This window comes from Thamnophis sirtalis, unplaced genomic scaffold (assembly GCF_051295495.1).
Source record: "Thamnophis sirtalis isolate CommonGarterSnake01/CBP01778 unplaced genomic scaffold, rThaSir2_p1.2 scaffold_7, whole genome shotgun sequence".
Taxonomy (NCBI): domain Eukaryota; kingdom Metazoa; phylum Chordata; class Lepidosauria; order Squamata; family Natricidae; genus Thamnophis; species Thamnophis sirtalis.
Genome location: NW_028261387.1, coordinates 10,705,345 through 10,725,818, shown reverse-complemented (window position 1 = coordinate 10,725,818; position 20,474 = coordinate 10,705,345).

Sequence of the window (20,474 nt, the reverse complement as noted above, 5' to 3'; positions counted from 1 at the left end):
CTTTTTCTTGTCTCATTTTATGAGTTCCTTCCAGTGTTATGCAAAGGCATCCAGCTATCACCAAACTGTCTACCACACAGTGCCCCTAAGGATAATTGGTTTGATGGATGAAGCAAGAAATATTCCTCTATTCATTTTCCCATTCCTTGTGTTTCTCCTACTTATTATGGCAAAGCTTCAGGCTTCTTTATAAGGAAACATTGGTTTTCCAGAATCCTATATTAATGGATTATTACACTTAAGTTAGCTTCCTTAGTCTTTACCTTCTGCTTGTTACTACTGAGAAACACAAGGAAGTAACAAAGACCATGTTTAATATTACATATATGTTTTTAAAATAGCCCCAACAGAACTGAATTGATCCAAAATAATATTATTTTTTATAAGGAGCCTTGTTCACCCAGCCAAAGCAGGTGTTTTTTAATTCTAGAACTATTGTATGCTGAAAGTTTTAAATGGGTAAATAGGCCAGAATACAACTCCATTTTTCCATATACATCTTGCGAAATAAAATGCAGATATTGAAATAATTTCCCACACACACGTAAGTGCCAAGATTTCAGTGTGATCCAGCAACAATCTTAAGCTGAGCCCAGTTTCGATGTTCCCGAATAGCTAAATCTAGGATAAAAGTCCCAAGTGGTTTCAGCAGTGGTGGAATCCAGTGCGATGATCACGTGCTTTGCGCGCATGTGCGCATGACGGGTGCAGAGGTGGGTTCCTACCAGTTCGCACCTATTCGGTAGAACCGGTTCATCAAATCTACCGAACCGGTTAGAAGAGGTTCCACCAGTGGACCCGGAAAGCAGGCCACACCTACAGAAGAGGTTCCAAATTTTTTTGAAACCCACCACTGGACGGGTGCTACATGTGCGTGCACAATTTTAACAAAACTTATCTTCCACATTACTTCTGGGGAGTAACACAGCTGAGGTGCAGCAATCCGCTCTCCCGTGCCAATCAGCTGAGACGATATAGGTAAGTAAAGCGCAGGGCTGGACGGGTGGGCCCATCTGATCATCTGAGTGAACTGGTTTGCTCCCCAGCTCATCATCGGACGAACCAGTCTGAACCGGCTGAATCCCACTCCTGGTTTTAGGAATGAAGGCAAATATATGTATCCCAGGGTATTGTTGCAAGATCCAATCTGATTATGTCACTGGGACCAGAGGTTTATTCTTCCAAGCTTTTGGACTCATACAGGAGCCCATCTTCAGGGAACTTCTCTCTACTGGAATATGTGCTTTGGGTTATTTGGGTTATGTGAGTCATATTTATGTGGTGCCTTCCTACTGGGTAGCAGTGGTGGCGGCTGGTCTCTGCTTCCGTGGGTGTGGCTGCTCTCTGTTCCCCATGCTTTACAGCCTGGCTGAAGTGGCGCTTTGTTTGCTGCAGCTCGGACACCGTGGAGGTGGGAGTAGCGCTGTCCAGATTTGGAGAAAGGCAGCCGTAGCCAGGCTGCCGCAGCCAATCCTCCACTGTCCCTAAAGAAGAAGCGGTAGCAGATAATTGATTGTACAAGCAAATCATCCACCGCCTCCTCTTCCATTTCAATGATAATTTTTCTAAAACTTCTTAAATTCTCATTGAAATGGAAAGTTTAAAAAAAGATGGTTAATTTCTGTTTATAAATCGGCGGCTGGCCGGGAAAGCATCCCCAGGAGCTGAGTAAGCTGAGTGTGGCTTCGGAGGCTGAAAGGGAAGCTGTGCCCCCTGCCCGCCAGGTGCCCCTTCCCCTTCTTGCTGAACTTTTGGAGCTTCCCAGCCACACGCTCCCCCACCTCAGCTGCCCAACGTTGGCAGAATATGCCTGAGGGCGCTTCACCTCACTGTGATCCAAGGGATGTTCTTGCCTTGATAGGACATCTTCCCCTCGAGGCCACACCTTCAGTGTGGGAAGGAGGGGGGGCAGGCCAGGGGAGGGACCATTCCGGTATGGGGCCTCCGGAGACCCTGGTATGCAAATGCACGCCGGATTTCTAGTACCGGTCCATGCATACCAGACTGGACCGGCTGAAAGCCACCTCTGAATGTGCTGGATTAAATATGTAGAATGATATTTAACGAATGATTTTAGCATGAGAACAATTCTCTGTCTCTCTCTGTCACTGTATTTCTCTGTATGCACATGTATTTATGTATTATTGAGTATCTATAAAGCCTTGGAAGATTATGGTAACCATCAAAACTCCACTGTTTTAAAATTCTGGAACTCACTTAGGTTTCTTGACTTCCTTGATACATATAAGCTGAAAAATTTACTAAGGAAAAATAGCTTGCAAACTATCTGCAAGTTTTAATTAAGACTTTAGCCTTAATTCTTAAGAATATGGGGTTATAGAGGCGTTTAATAAATAATATTGGAAACCAACTGTTAAAATGAAAACATCAACGCTGCCGCTTAGATACATAATTCCAAAAAGCAAAGATGCAGGAAGTCATCGGATATTCCACTGTACCCTTCAGTGCATCTAAAGCACTGTTGTTCACACTTGACCACTTTAAGATGTGTGGACTTCAACTCCCAGAATTCTGCAGCCAGCATGCTGCTGGGGAATATTGGAAATGGAAGCCCAACATCTTAAAGTTGCCATGTTTCAATAAAACTGCTACAGAGAAGGAAGGATTGTATTGCTGATATTATTTCTTACATGATAAAATCAAATGAAGCAATTGACTGAAATCCTCATTTGGTTTGGAGCATGATTGACTGGCAATTGGTGGAAACGGAGAGCTCTGTTAGCCGAAATACTCTGTTGTACTGCTGGCAGCAGACTTCGTAAGCTCCAGCTGAACTTCTGAATTAATTGCTTCTTAATGTAATTGAATCCTCATATTCTGGAGAGACAGAAAGCCTTTTCATTTATGCAGGGAGACAAGCTGCAGTTTGTGAGAGTGTGATAAGGTCAGCCTGAGCTGTGAAATGAGAGGAAGTCTCTGTTATCTGCTTGACCCAAGCCATTAAAACATCCTCCGGTAATAGCAACACAAAGCAGCCTCTTACATTTCCCATAAACTAGCTGTACTTTAGGAAAACACACACAAGCTACCTTCTGTTTTGAGGGGAACCTGCTTGAGTATTCAGGAAAGCTGTCGGGAGAGAAAGTAGCAATTGCCATCCAAGCAGGATTTTAAGTAAGGTTGATAGAGCACTGAATTTCAAATGAGTAAGTATATCATTATTATTACGAGAATTCTGAACTATTAGATGTGGAAGAATGGCATCTAATGTCCTGCTTGATGTGATCTTGCACTATTGCTTTCAGATGGCTATCGGGACCTGACTTAAGTACTTGCAATGCACAAAATCTGATGACTATACTGAATGACAAACTGGTCCCATCAATAGGGGAGCTAAGTCGATCTTACCACGGAGGCAATTTCCTTCAGGATGAGCTTAACTCTTGATAATTTCATGGATACATCAGTGTGGTTTTCTTGGCAACAAAGATACAAGGGTCTTGTCATTGACTTCTTTCAGAATTTTAGATTCCCAGTATGGCCTGCAGCCATACATAAGGTTTCTGGGAAGTCTCCTATACGAGCATTGACTTCAGACAAAGTTAAGCAGATATCCCCTGCAAATTAAAAGACAATGAAATGCGTAGATGTTGCTTGTCGAAGCCATCTAGCTTCATCTTCTCTTCTCTCCTTCCCTGACCTAGGATGCCTTACTCACTCATGCCTTAGTCACTCCTGTTATCTTCTGCAAAGAACTAGACTTGAAGCTCTCCTTGAAGATCATCTGGAAGCGCCAGTTGGTCCGGAGGCAGTGGCATATGCAGTTTTGAGTGTTCCATGGTTTGTCTGTGTTGCATTGCTGTTGTGTGAACTGTACTGGATCTCATTTGCTTTCTGGTGTGGAATTCATGGAGCTGGTCATCACCTTCAAAGCCACATATGCAGTAGTGGGATTCAGCCAGTCCACACCACTTTGGGAGAACCGGTTGTTAAGTGTCTGAGCAGTTTGGTGAACTGGTTGTTGGAAGAAATCATTAGGGCAGAGAGCCGATTGTTAAATTATTTGAATCCCACCACTACACATATGTTAAATTATTTGAATCCCACCACTACAGAGAGGCTGCCTCTCTCTGAGATTGTCTGCCTGTCCCACTAGATGTGGGTATGCTTCAGGTTCCTTCCCTCAAATGTTTTCTGATTGGACCTTAGAGTTGCATCTTCTCTGTTAGGGGTATCTCCGTTGGGAGACAGAAAGTAGTGCAGCGGAATGAACAGCTAGAGAGAAAGAATGTTGCTAGTAGAAACACACGAATAGAGTTTCAGACACTGCTAGTAAAAACAAGTAGCTTTACTACTGATAATTGCTTCACAAGCAGTGATAGTAGATATTAGTCCAAACACAATTCAAAGAACAAACAATAGCTTACAGTCGCAGTTCACATTCCAGTCATCAAGTCATCAAGCATAGGACAAGCAGAGAGAGAGTGAGTTCTCTTGACTCCTTCTTATAGTAAAGTTAATGACAGCTGTTAAGTACATCCACTCATTTAAAGCAACAACGTCCATTTGTTGTTGTAGAAAGATATATATTGCCTACCCAACACTAGGAGTATACTCCCAACATTCTCAATGGAACCTCAGAAGTGTGCCTTCTCTATTGTTGCTCACGCCTTTTGGAGTAGCCTGTCACATCTGTTGGGGTGTCCACCTTTTAGCCTTCTGGAAGGCTATGAACACCTGACTCTTCCCCCAAGCATTGGGCTAGTACGAGATTAAATCAGAGATCAAGACTCTGGGTAGTGAGAAGGATATGATCTGTTTTCATCTTGCTGCTTTTATTGGTTGTTGTGAACTGTCTAGGACCACTGTGTGAGATACTGTAGGTGAGATAATTCTATGAATGAATGAACGAACGAATGAATGTCAACATCTTTGGAGCTAAACATAGCTGAAGAATAATGTTAGTTATTAGGGTTAATTACTTACCTAATGCTCTTACAATTTAAATTAGAGATACCATATCTGGGCTTCAAAAATGTGGGTTGCCACGAAACGTCATCAGAATTGGATTGTCTTGGTCATCATCCTGGCCATTTAATGGCATGCAGAGTTTAGCAGCCTAAAGATAGCTGAAATGGTTCCTTGAATGTTAGGTAGAAGGAGATGGGTATTTTATGTGGCATCATTTATCCCACTGCTTATTACTGTATATTGTATAAAAATTGGGGTGGAAGTCTATTTATCTGGGAGCCTGCACTCCAGCAGCAGCAGATAAAGCTAGAGACAGGGAAAATAGATAACAAATAGGACTGGAACTTTTAACTTTTCTTGGGTGGAACACAGGGAAACCTTTTTATCCAAACATTACATCTTCCCAGTTTATGCAGAGTTAAATCAGTTTTGCAACTGGGCTACAGAGTGACCTCAAGACTGGACTACTGCAATGTGCTCTACATAGGGCAGCCCTTGAAGAGCATTCGGAGACTTCAACTGGTCCAGAACGCGGCCGCGCGAGCGATTGTGGGTGTACCTCGATACACCCACATTACACCTATCCTCCGCGAGCTGCACTGGCTTCCAATCGGTCTCCAGATACGCTTCAAGGTGCTAGTTATTACTTATAAAGCCCTTCATGGTATTGGACCTGGGTACTTGAGAGACCGCCTGCTGCCAATTACCTCCCAAAGACCCATTAGATCGCACAGGGCCGGCCTCCTCCAGGTTCCATTCACCAGCCAATGCCATCTGGCTATGACCCGGGGGAGGGCCTTCTTTGTTGCAGCTCCGGCCCTTTGGAACGAACTCCCCGCGGAGATTCGGACCCTCACCTCTCTCCCTGCTTTCCGAAAAGCTGTTAAAACCTGGCTGTGTCAGCAGGCCTGGGGTTGATGAGCTCCCCTCCCCTCTCAACAGGTGTGGTTGTTGGTCATTTTAATATGTTTATTTTGTACTTGTATGTTTCCCCTTCCCATTTAAGTTGTTCGCCGCCCTGAGTCCCTTTAGGGAATAGGGCGGCATATAAATAAAATAAAACTTAAACTTAAATAATAAATATCTATAGCTGTGTGGTGAAAGGGCTATGGATATTCAAAAGATTTAGTCTGGGTGACTTACATGTCTCCATTTGTCCTAAGGGCTGAGGTCCCTCACTCCTCTTGACAGTGTCAGGAATGGGAGTGTATATACTTCTCTCCGTTTTTCAGATTTCGCAGGGCAATTGTGGTGGCTGCTGAGGTTCATGGCTAGTTAGCAGGAGACTGCTTTCCATCCGGTGCTACTACGTTCAGGAGAGATTGTATTTTAAATGCCTACTCGCATATTTAACTTGTATTCTATTATGTGGAAAGTTTATGGAAATGTTCATAATCAGATACAGATTAACACATTGCCTTTATGGGGTGTGTTTGTGTGTTTTAAAAGAACATCTAGCCCAACTGTTAAGTGAAATGAAGCAGGCTGCTTTAGAGGGAACACAGGTGGATGGAAAATTGGGATTAAATTACACTCATTACTTTTCTAAGCCACTGGATCAGGGGTTGGCAACCTTAAACACTCAAAGAATCACAAAGGTCTGTTGTCATATAACTCCTTGTGTAGGTGTGGCGGTCACCCATGGCCCAGTACATAACAGGGAATGCACAGTCACGCTGAACCACACAGGAAAAAACAAACTCCTAAAGTACAGAACATCCTGATAGTACTCCATAACATCCTGATAGTACAACATAACATCCTGGGTGATGCCAGGGTGGCGCAGTGGTTAAATGCAGCACTGCAGGCTACTGCTAGATCAGCAGGTCAGCGGTTCAAATCTCACTGGCTCAGGGTTGACTCAGCCTTCCATCCTTCCGAGGTGGGTAAAATGAGGACCCAGATTGTTGGGGGCAATATGCTGACTCTCTGTAAACCGCTTAGAGAGGCCTGAAAGGCCTATGAAGCGGTATATAAGTCTACTGCTATTGATAGTTCACTCTAGATGTGCCTTACCCAACGACGCCCAGGATTTGACCATATATAGACAGAACTTCCCTGAGCAGTAGATTAGCAATTGTAGTTTGACAGGCTGTCTTAAATCACATGCTGATTGCTCCTCCTGCCTTTGTCCTATCTCAATAAAAGGGGCTCCCAGGGTCCAATCTGGGTCGCTCCATCCCGAGAAAACTCGTGTCCATGTCTTTTCTCTACATTGGCCTCATGGACGAACCACGGGACTAACCAGAAGCCCTCTGTTCAATTCTGTAGCCGACCGGAAGTCTGATTCCCTCACCATAGAATCTCCACCTAGTGCGTCATCCTTTTTCCTCTATCTGTCCTAACCGAAAGTCCTGTCAATTGTGAAACGGTGAGAGGGAGCCGCAGCAGAGGGATGAAAGAACCACATGCAGCTCCAGAGCCACAGGTTGCTGACCCTTGCACTGGATGAAGAGGTACATGAGTGTACCAAAGACATCTTGCTGTCTGGAATAGGTTGCCATGCTGGCTGTCAGGTCCCCTCAGATGCTATTTAGAAGGCCAGACATCACTTTGATTGTTTGGAGAGTGAGTGGTGCCACTGCTGCTATTGACCAAGGCATGTGCAGGAGGAAGTGGCAGGTAGGGCAGCTACATCTATATTGCAAAAATCTAGATGACTACTGAAAGCCAGCAGAGAGATATAGAAAACTCCTTGTGTCAGCTTTGTGAGGTATAGACAAGAAACACACCCAGAGTTACTAGTTCTGACTTTATTGTAAGCTTATATTAGCAGAATCTTGCAAGTCTGAAAGTACATCTCCCCTACTCACCTTCGTAGTCCAAATATCTGTGGAGATCTCAATCATCCAGGTCATGGTTGTCTCAAAGGTGCTTTTTCCAGAGGCAACTGGACTCTCTGTTTTTTTCTTTGAAGATGTTTTGCTTCTCGTCTAAGAAGCTTCTTCAGAGAGGGCTGAAGAAGCTTCTTGGATAAGAAGTGGAATATCTTCAAAGGAAAAACAGAAAGTCCAGTTCAGTGGTGGGATTCAGCCAGTTCGCACCTATTTGGGAGAACCGGTTGGTAACTTTCTAAGCAGTTCGGAGAATCAGTTGTTGGAAGAAATCTCCTTTTGGTTTTTTACAGGGCTAATCCTGTAAGGAAGGCAGGAAGGAAACATTCTGGTGTTGTTTCTAGCCTAATCTTTATTGACCTGCTTACAGAAACTGCCTCTCCGATTAACCCTTATTACATTATAACAGCTAAAGCGAAGCGTCCATCGACCTGAGTGACTTCGAGTTGGCTACGCCCACATGGTCACATGACCACTGGGCCATGGCTACCCAGCTGGTCATTAGGGCAGAGAACCGGTTGTTAAATTATTTGAATCCCACCACTGGTCCAGTTGCCTCTTGAAAAAGCACCTTTGGAACTTCACAATCCAAGACACTAGGAAGATCACTTTTGAGATGTTTGCCATGTCCCCATTCCTTCTGTGGCCTCAGCTGCCTCTTGTCTTATCCAAGGTCACTCTCACATACCATTACAATTTGCTGCCACCCAGTATTTACTTGGATTTGTGTAGATATCAAATATGGGAGAATAAAGGCTCTTCCATCCAGGTAGCAAATGATCTGAAGCACCCCTAGATCTGACCACTTCACAGTTCTGTTGGATGTTATGTAATCTTTTCTCCAGGCCAAATTCTTCCTTTGTCATTTATAGCCACCTGATGCCTTGACTTATTAAACTGGGGTCCCTGCTGATCTCCTTTACTATCTTCATGTATTAACTTGGACTCCTATTGATCTTACTGATTACTATGTAGGACTACCTTCATAACTTTCTATCCAAACTGCTAATACCTTGAGATGCCAACTAAGATTATGCTGTGATTGCAAAAGAGCCGCACAGATTTATGAGTGGATTCACCCATAAGACTTAAGGATTCCTTTATTATTTTCCCCTTTTGACGTTTACTCATTTAGGTCTGATATAATACAAAATCTCCCAGCGTATGGGCAATGCAGCACATCTCTTCTGCAAAAACAAGGAAATGTTTAACGCAGGTTAAATAAAGAACTATTGTGGGTGTTTTTTGAATGATTTAAAAGCAAACTTAAATTGGTTTGATATCAGCTTAATTAAGATCCTTTCTGGGTATGATAGGATGACTGAAGTCTTTGCTGCATGCTCATGTGAAAAACACCATCAAATTGAGAATTGTGTTTAATTGTTTTTAATGGCTGTTATGTTTGTTTGTATACTGCCCAGAATCACGTTTAGTGAGATGGGCAGCTATGTATGTTAGTTAAATAAATGTTCATACATCAGTGGTGGGTTTCAAAAATTGTTCAAACCTACTCTGTGGGCGTGGCCTCCTTTGTGGGAGTGGCTTGCTGCCCATGTGACCGGATGGGAGTGGCTTGCCGCCCATGTGACCGGATATGAAGATGCCGACGACACTTGTCAGAACTACCTTAAATTACCTCACACACAGCACTGGCATGCATAAGAATATGATGTAAACTTGTTTTTTAAAAGGCATCTTTGGTTTGCGTTAAAACAACTTCAACACATGCAATGTTCTGATTGCACCACAAACGCAGTAGTCATCCTTACCTTTCACAGAGGCACTGAGTTTTATAAATATGAGCATGATAGTGTAGAATAATCATATCCAAGGACCAGTGGTGGGTTTCAAAATTTTTTGGAACCTCTTCTGTAGGTGTGGCCTGCTTTTCAGTTCTACTGGTGGAACCTCTTCTAACCGGTTCCGTAGATTTGATGAACCGGTTCTACCGAATAGGTGCAAACTGGTAGGAACCCACCTCTGTCATACATATTTAGAAAGGCAACACATAAGAAGACATTTTTTACATGTAATTTTGCTGTGGTTTCCATTTATTTTCTCTAGAATCTCATATTTATATATTTACTAGCTGGATACCTGTGCTTCATGATGAAACTATGTGATCAGGATATGCAGGAGAAATTCAGTTCAAAATCCATTGGCTCAGAGGTGGTTAGTGATTGAAACACATAAGGGAATATCGCTCCCACTGCCCTGAGTCTGGAAGTAGTTCCATAGGTGGAAGGCATAGACATTTTGCTGAGGTACCGACGTTTAATACTGTAAGGAGCCCCAGATTGCTCCTGAGCGAAGGAGTGGAATGTCTGCCAGTTTGAACTGAGGTAACGGAATGTGAGGCAACCGGCAGTTGGAACAGAGTTCTTTTCAAGTGGGAAGAGGGAGTAGAACTCCTTAGCGTGGGTTAATTACTGTATAAAAAATACTAATGATCTGATGGTCATTTCAAAAAATTCTTTCTTAGCGAGCACCTAGAAGCTGAGGAGAGCATACGTGCCAAATTTCAAGTTTGTAGGCTTTACGCTTCTGGAGATTTCATGATGAGTGAGTGGTACTTCCCAAATATATATCTATATCTATCTATCTCTATCTCTATCTCTATCTCTATCTCTATCTCTATCTCTATCTCTATCTCTATCTCTATCTCTATCTCTATCTCTATCTCTATCTCTATCTATCTATCTATCTATCTATCTATCTATCTATCTATCTAGAGATAGATAGATATAGATATAGATAATATAGATATAGATACAGATACAGATACAGATACAGATACAGATATAGATAGATAGATATAGAGATATAGAGATATAGAGATATAGAGATATAGATAGATAGATAGATATAGATATAGATATAGATATAGATATAGATATAGATATAGATATAGATATAGATATAGATATAGATATAGATATAGATATAGATATAGATATAGATATAGATATAGATATAGATATAGATATATAGATATTGCATATAGAACCAATTCATTTTTTTCTAACTGTGATTTAATGATATCATTCACAGACACTCTCTCAATTAGGAGCAGAATAATTTTGAGAAGTGACTCAGTTCAGTGTAGCGATTAAGGCATTGGTTAGAAATGGAAAGACCGGAAGGGAGAGAAAGAGAAGGAGAGATAGTAGGAAAGGAAGAGGAAGAGTGGAGGAGAGGTAAGGGAAGAAGAAAGAGGTAAGGAGAGGTGGGGGGGAAGGGAGAGAAAAAGAAGGAGAGAGGGCAGGAAGGGGAAGAGAGAGGGTAGGAGTAGGGAAGAGATAAGGGAAAAAATAAGGGGAAGGAGAGGAGGAAGGAAGGATGTAGAGAAGGAAGGGAGGGAGAAAAGAAAGGCAAAATAAGTGGGTGTTACAACAGGCGCTAGGGATGGTAAACAAAGCAATCCAAACTGTACCTAATAACCTTTTAAATGGAATAACAATAATATAAGAATGGCAAAGAAAAAGAATAACTATGTGAATGTATACCTATAATTGTATGTAAGAGAATAAATGGCAGTAAGAATATAAAGCACAATATAGGTAAACAATATTTGGTTATAAATAGCTAAGTATAAATAAATATAGAATTGTACATAAAAATGGATAATGAATAAGGAAACCATGAATGTAAGATAGAAATGTATAGAAGGGAAAACACTAACTGCTGTTGAAAGAAATGTCCTTCTGGGTTCAGCTCCAAGTGGGGAAAAAGACACTGGAGACATGGAGGCTGCTTGGAAAGATGGTTCATTGTTGGACAGGGCCACATGGCTTGAGTCCTGACTATAAAAGGTGATCACATGCTTTGATGTAGGTGGAGAAGAAGAGAAGGGCTGAGGAAGGGGCTTTCTAGGCTTTTTATACCCTGTTTAGTCCCACCTCTCTGTTTCCTGTTCCGGTGTAAGAAATGTATTCTGATTGGTTGTCAGACTCCCATGGTGCCATGCAGGGGGCTACTCTCTAGGCTGTGATGAGTTCTCAGATGCCTTGTGGTCAGTTGAGTATATTATCATGCCTTTCTGTAGCTGCTGGTGAAGTCTTTATTATGTAAAGTGGGCTAGCCTGGCCATCTCAATGGCCCATTAACTGGGGATGGGCAGGAAGCTACAGGCAACTATTCTGTCTTTTAAAACATGTTTCTTTCTTTTCACATCCAGAGAAATATTCTGCCTTTTCAATATTTCCTAGGATATTTCATTTTTCTGGGAGAGGGCTGGATGATAACTTCCCACACTGCAAAGAAACCGATACGGAACTGCTCTATGATATACGATGGAACTTCTTGTTCCTATGTTGTTTTAAGTTATGTGTCTGTTTCTGTTGAAAATGGAAAGACCGTGAACCTTAGTGTTACCTTGGATATGAAACATCTGGATGACCTTGAGCCAGTCGCTTTCTCTCAGCTCAGGAAGGAGGCAATACCAAACCACTTTTGAAAAATCTTGCCAAGAAAACTGCTTACTGCATGATGGGAGGAAATACCAGTCTTAAGGACTAGATTTAATAATTGACAAAACAACCTGGAAAATATAATGGTGTCCATATTATTGTTAAGAAAGCAACACAGACTTGTCCTCCTAGGCACCAGGAATTTATCTGTTTACTTTTTAAACAGAAAGATTGAGTTATCAATCTTTGACTTGTCTTAACTACAACATTCTCATTCGGTTTGTGTATAGAAAATTAGATACAGAGCCAATGCCTTAATCACTACCCCAAATTGAGTTTCTTCTCGAAATTATTATGCTCCTAATTTAGAGAGTGTCTGTGAATGATATCATGACATCACAGAAAAAAATGAATCAGTATCTATATAGGCAATGCAAATATGAGATTCAAAAGCTCTGTATTTAGAAAAATGTATTGCTATTTAAATAGAAGTCTACATTATTTATAGTGCCTTCCTTATCTTATTTTTTTCCTCCTCTTTAAATTTATATTGCGTATTTGCTTTTATTATCGTACAAAATCTCTTAGTAATCCACTTTATATTTTATATCTATAAATAAAAGACTTTCTGGGAAGTACCATAGATATATTACTGCCTTTTACTGGAAATCCAAAGCTGGTTATAGAATAAATCAGTTTCCGCCTACCTGGTTCACTTCCAAAAGTGCTGAACTGCAGTTCTCACCATCATCCCCTATGACAGTGGTGGGTTTCAAAATTTTATATAACCTCTTCTGTAGGTGTGGCTTGCTTTGTGGGAGTGGCTTGCCGGCCATGTGACTGGGTGGGCGTGGCCAACTTGTAAAATGTGGCGAAACTCACTTAACAACGCTCTTGCTTAGCAACCAAAATGTTGGCTCAGAAACTCTGCCATTTGAAGCACGCAAGTCTTAAAGCTGTCCAGTTACAAGACCCTTGCACCCCTAACCCTTTAGAAAAAAAAACCCCAGGGATGTTCAAACTTAACAGCTTTAAGACTTGTGGACTTCAACTCCCAGAATTCCTCTTCTCGCTCTTCATCTTGATGATGTGCGGACGGGCGGGGGGAGGGAGCTGGAACCAGTTCTAAATGGCACTGTAGATTTGTGGAACTTCTTCTATAGAAGAGGTTAAAACTGGCAGGAGCCCACCCCTGCCCTATGGCCATCCTACCCAGAATCCACCCTACGCAATGATATAGTTTTGTTGCAGTTCATAAACATATCATACAGTTGGTGAACTTGCTGTGCATTGAAAAAAACGTGTCTCATGGATGCCATACGAAGAAGACATTTTGAGCTGATTTTGTATGCTGTGAGAAAGGTCTGGAGTGAGAAGGTCCAACAAGGTTTTATTAATTCAGAAGGCAGCAAATGTAGAGTTGATAAATTATTGATAGTCGAACCATGCATATTTTAGTAGTGATCAACCCCCTAAGTGTTCACTTGGGTATCACATACTTTTGATGTGTAACTCCTTTTTACTCTGGTGTTCAGCAAGGTCTTCTGCATATCAGCAGTCCAACTGCTACATGTCCACAGAGAACATTTCTCTTGAGTTCAGTATTCCTTTTCCCTGTGAATGCTAAGGGATGATTAAACACTGCATTTCCATAAAGCTGCAGTATAAACAGCTATCTATAAGCAGATAATTAGATTAGTTGCCATGGGAGCAGAAAATACAATGTCAGAAATCTTTGATCGTCTAGAAATGGGCTGCTGTCAAAGTACAGGTTTCTTCTCCATTATATATATATATATATATATATATATATATATATATATATATATATATATATATATATATATATATATATATATATATATATATATATATATATATATATATACTTAAAGTCACAACCCCTGGTATGCCCAAGTGTGGGAGGAAGGTCACACTTCCACTCTCTGTCATTAGGCTCGTCACAAGAGTCCATCCAGACAGAAACCCAATATTTTTACTGTTGCCTTTGTTATATTTGTGTTTTTATTTGTGCTGATAAATAAATAAAGGAAGACTAGTATAGATCTATTTCAAGCTATTTAGCTTGAAAGCTATTTAGCTTGATATGGCTAGCTGATGAGAGCTAAATAGCTTGAAATAGATCTATACTAGTCTTCCTTTATTTATTTATCAGCACAAATAAAAACACACACATATATATATATATATATATATATATATATATATATATATATATATATATATATATATATATATATATATATATATATATATATATATATATATATTTCTATTGCCTATCTTCTAGTTTTTCTTCAATTTTCATTCATATCTGGAAAACTCAAAAGCAGATAAAGCAAATCTAACACCCACCCCCACCCCCCGTATTGGGGAACTAGGCTGAAAACAACACATTTGCAATATTGTGGTCATCTTTCTAGATTGGGAAATAAAATTGGAACAATGAATTATAGATTTTGAAGCCCCTCTCCGAGATACCGAATCTGGGCTCGCAGTCAATAAAGCTATCAAAAATCAGCGGATAGGATGCTGATTGGTTTCCACGGCAACAGTTTTTCTGCCTCATCACTCTAGCAACAGAGATCTGATCACCTTGGAAGTAAATTTGGGCATCTTCCGAGTTGATCACATAAAGCTGTCTCCCCAGGCTAAACCTGGTCCACTTTATCCTTTCTGTATCTTTTGGATTCTACTTCAGACGACGTTGTGTAGGCTTTTGTTTTTCAACCATATTACACACTTGCGCATTTCGGCATATGGTGATTCGAATTTAGGTCAGTATTTCAATACTGCAGTAAGATAACAGTATTATGGGGATGGATTTTAAGAAGATTAAATTGCAAATGGATTTTCCTGTTCACTTCTAAAAGTGATGACCATTTAATAAACCACGTTCGTTCTTCTGGTTTTGCTTGTCTGACTTATTTTGAATATATTGGGTGCTTTCTTTGTTTTTTGCACTCATGCTGAGCTAGATTTTCCTGGCCCTGCTTGTGAATCTTAATTTGTGGTTGAGACTAGCCAGTTTACAGATTTTGCATAGAATCTTCTACAGAGATTAGCCGATTTAACAAAGATAATGTAGTTAGGCTTCTCCCTCTTGGGAGTTTACTTGAAGTGTATTTATTTATAATTTTCCCCACCTTTATTCTTTATAAGTGACTCAATGCAGTGAACATACATACTATTCTGTCCTCTTCTTATGGAATGAGTTTGCAACATACATTGGTGTTGTGGCCCAGCAGGAGCTGTTGGAGCTGCCACCAGACTCCGACAGCGAGGGGCCCTATGAGTCGGCTCTAGAGGATGTGGAGGACCCTGGACAGGGTTCCGACTCCGAGCAGAGTGCAGAGAGGCTGGTTGGCCACCAGGAGGCGCCTGAACCTTGGACCAGTGGGGAGGAGACAAGGGAGAGTGATCCAGAAGCCAGCAGTGAGTTGTTCCTGGATGCCCGGCACCGAAGAACTAATAGGCATCAGGAACAGTTGCGCAGTTACAGGAGGTAATTGCACTCAGCTGGCGGTCATTAGGCTCCTCTCCAGACTATAAAAAGACTGCTTGTGCATACGCCCCTTTTGCAGACGTCAACGCAGGAACGAATGTCGGAGAACATTTTTGTGAGCTTGGCAGGCTGGATTGCTGCCAAGCCTTATCTGTGCTGGATTGCTGCCTGGCTTGTCTGTGCCGGTTTTCTGCCAAGGACCTGTCTGTCTGTTAATTAAATGCCGTAACTTATCTTTGGCTCGGAGTGTGCTTTGGTGTGGAACGAGGGGGAGGGTCAGAACACATTGGTATCCTAATTAAAGAAATAAACTACATAATCATGGTTTGATGTAACATACATTTTAGCTAAACTTTTTTCCACAGCAAAATAAATGTTTTAAGTATTTATATATAAATCTCAAGTTGGTTTTCTGTCGGAAATAGTTTCTTATGATACTGTATCTTCTTTGTATAAGTGGGCAGACCCATCCATTTGTCTATTAAGGGAAGACAATACAGAGCATTTAGCTTTTAAAAGACTAGATTTAAAGCCATTACCGGTATTTGCGGTGCTCGATGAGGATGGCCAGGATTGGCCACAAATGAGGGGTCGAAATATCAGCATGATAGCTGTGATTGAAGCTCCATCCTCTTTTATATTTGACACATGAAAAAAATGGTGGGGTTTTAATCACGGTCGTTGCCACCATCTTGATTTCTCCCTCACACACACACACACACACACACACACACACACACACACACACACACACTGTCCATAATGGCCACTCCAGAAATTTGCTGTTTCTTGTTTTTTAAATTGCTCTATTGATGGGAGCAGTAACATCGTACGTATTTTGATCTATTAACAGCACAAAATTTGTACCTGTTTTTTTTTAAAAAGGAAACCTTTGGTTTTCTGTCTCTTGTAAGAAAGGAAAGAAAGGAAAGGAAAAAAGAAAGAGAGGACGGGAGGGGAGGGCAGAGGACAGGGAAAGGGAGAGGAGTCCCTGCAGATTTTACTCTATTAGTTGCTGCTCATGGCCTTGAAAGGGGACGCGATGGCTCAGTGGCTAAGAGGCTGAGCTTGCTGATCAGAAAGGTCAGCAGTTCAGCGGTTCGAATTCCCAGCGCCATGTAACGGAGTGAGCTCCCATTACTCGTCCCAGTTTCCGCTAACCTGGCAGTTCAAAAGCACGTAAAAAAATGCAAGTAGAAAAAAATAGGGACCACTTTTGGTGAGAAAGTAACAGCATTCCGTGCGCCTTTGGCATTTAGTCATGCTGGCCACATGACCACAGAGACGTCTTCGGACAGCGCTGGCTCTTCGGCTTTGAAACGGAGATGAGCACTGTTCATGAGAGTTGGGAACGACTAGCATGCATTTACCAGGGCCTTGAATTGTCCTGCCTGTCTTGTAAAAATAGGCCATATATATTTAGTAATATGGGGAAAGAAAGGAGCAAACACTTCTGGGACACACAAATAAGACCTCTCTCCTTCAATGCGGAATTAATATTCATTTTTAATGATATTAGCACAATAAACTCACACGGTAGCATTGAATTTTGTACTTATTTAACAAAATACATTTATAGCAATTTACAAAGTTTTTTTTTAAAACAGTGCATAACATTTTATTAGAACACAATACTTTATATAGAATTCTCGTTTAAAAACATATTCTGTATTTTACCCAATTTTTTTTTTCTTAGTAAAGCACAGCCTAACAAAGAAATTGGTGCCCCTTTCAGCAAGTAAGAAAAAAAGTCGAAGATGCCTCCTGTCAATTTGATTTGTTTCGAAATTAAGGTATCAGTGGAATGTAAACAAGGATTTGTTTTACAAAAGGCTTCATAGATGATATACAAACAGAAGTTAGAATCTCAATGTATATTATTGTTGCTGTTATTACACTTTTTGTTCTTGAATGTAATTACTGAGAAGCCGTTATTAAAAAGAGTCGCCTTTGGCACTTCTGTGTAAAAAAGTATCTTCAGTATTTTAAGTAAAGAATGTAATTTCAATGGTTTTTGCAAGTGCTTTTAAAATCGTTGGCTGGTAAGTAGGAAAAGTTTAGATAGGAAAAGTATCGCTGACGTTGAAAGAGTGCAGCAAAGTTTAGAGTCCAAGTAACAACTCACAATTATTTATATGTGGTTGGCTAACTAAAGCAAAGCAAGAAGGATAATTAAAAGTAAAGCAACCGTCCCCTCGAAAAACATAAACATGCAACAGAAAAAAAATATGAGATGTTATCTAGAATGGCTATTTGGAGTGCTTGTATTATTGCAGTTGTTCAGATCACAATCAGGCATGAAATCTTATCTTCGCTACCGGTTCGGTAGGGAACCTTCTGCGCATGCGCAGAGCGTATGTGATGACATCAGGGTGTGTGGGCGGAGCCTCGCGCCGTCACCACTACCAGTTCGCCCGAACCTCTGATCGCAATCCTATATTTATTCATTGAAGCACAAGTCCTGATGAGCTCAGTAAAACTGACAGTGGTATGCATGATGAGGACTTTATTAACACTTGTGTATCATGTTTCTAGTCCAGCAATGACTGCGTGCTATGTACTGTTAAGTCTTTTGAAGACTTTCCAGTTTAATAAACCAAAACGTAATCCCCTCTGCCTCCGAGTCAACAGTTCATCAGAATTGATTGGAGTAAAAACACTTAGTCAAGAATCTTGAGTAGCTTTTCCTCTGGAGAAAAAGTTCAATACTTTATATTTAACATTAAATGCTGTAAAATAGACAAGTCAATCCTACAATCCAGCTATGATAAAAAACGTAGCCTCGGAGCTCCAGCAAGCAGCTCCGGGGCTTCTTCAAACTACCCACCAAATTACACTTTTTAATATGAGAGAAGAAATTCTACAACAGGTGGGAAATAACCGTATAGGGTATATTAAGTTTGAATTGTTACCAGCATTGAAATCAAATTTAGTGCATTTGGTCCTGCCTACTTTGTGAGTGCAGCTCGTGGCATGACACTCTAGTTCAGTCTTTCTCAACCTTGGCAACTTGAAGATGTCTGGACTTCAACTCCTAGAATTCCCCAGCATTCGCTGGCTGGGGAATTCTGGGAGTTGAAGTCCAGACATCTTCAAGTTGCCAAGGTTGAGAAACACTGCTCTAGTTAAAGGCTAGATGTGAGCCTCCTCTGAAAAAAAACCAGAAATGCTAGAGCAGCGATGGCAAACCTTTTTTGGCTCGCGCGCCATAAGCGGGCGGAGCGCAGGGGGTTCGTGCGCGGGCGTGCTGCACCCATAACGCAATGCGTGACACCTCCCCCCAGAGCACATGCGCACATGACAGGCACTACCCCCCATTTTTTGCATGCTTTTTTCACCCTGCCCAGGCTCCAGAGGCTTTATAGGAGCTTGAAGAGGGTGAAAACAGCCTCCCCCCTGGAGACTTCAGGAGCTTCCCTGAAGCCTCCGGAGCGCAAAAAAAATGCCCCTGTGGGCAAACCGGAAATTCAGGAATGGGCTTCCGGTTTGCCCGTAGGTCCGGAGCGGGGGGGAAAGCTGTTTTTGTCCTCCCAAGGCTCCTATAAAGCCTCTGGAGCCTGGGGAGGGCGAAAAATGGCTTTAAAAAGTCTGAACTCATCTGACAGGGCAATGCCTCGTGTGCCCTGACAAATGGCTCCGTGTGCCACCTGTTGCATCTGTTCCACAAGTTCGCCATCCCAGTGCTAGGGGGGGCCCTTATCAAATGTTCAACATAAAGCAAGGAGATGTTGGTTGAAGAGTGTTGGACATAAAAATATACATTGGCTGGATGCCTGCACCCAGCAATCAGGATCTCGTGGTTTATTCCTGAGCTGGATTGGGATTAGGGTTCCGTGATGACCACTTTGGGACCGGGAGAAATGGAATGTTTCGAGATGCGTATCTCAAGACACGATTATCATCTGTTCTAAACGGTGTTGTCGATAATGCCTACCTTTCCATCTAACCCAACGAGAGACGTTAACTTCTCAATGCTACGGTGGGCTTTGCGAGAAATAACTACTTGTAGCGTAGCTCACAATAGATTTCAGAATGATTGTCTAAAAAGAACACTCTTGGTGTAGAAGATCCCATCTTTTGCAGGACTGCAGGCTAGGTTTCAGCATAGTCGCGCTAGATGAAAGAATCTTAGCTAAGTGAGCTGGTAAGGACCTTTGCCTTGAGAGAGTAACTGATAAATGGTGGGAACAGTTCCACTGCTATTGACTCTCTGAGCTGACAGAGATGTGGGAGGGGGAATGCAAGAGGATTTGCTGCCTTATGCTCCCGGTAGAAAAAGGGGATGTGCATTCAATGAATAGAGCATAATAAATAATCTGCCCCCCTCTGCCATCATTTTTAAAAAGTAACGGAAAGTACAATGTTTGCGTTTTGCTTTTGAAGTGCTTTTAAACACCGTTTTAATAGATAAAATAGCTCAATTGCATGATTATGACCAAAATGTCCTTGCATTTATGTAGTGGTTTTGTTGTTAACAAGAAAAATCAACAGATTTCGAAGAGATAGATTGGATTCCGATTCTTTCCAGTAGGATAGAAATGAGGCTAGATTGTCACTCAAAGCTCTTTGGAGGGAGAATGGGAAACATAAACGAGAAACTATAGTTGATGTTGGCCCATTTAAGTTTCTAGAATGTAAGGATTTGGACTGGACCTTTCGAACGCTAGATACCAGATACCTCTCAATTTTCTTTCCTGGCTGAGTGTTCTGATACAGACTCCTGGATTAATGCACAGATAAGCCATTGCATTATTAGTTGGGTTTTGCATTTCC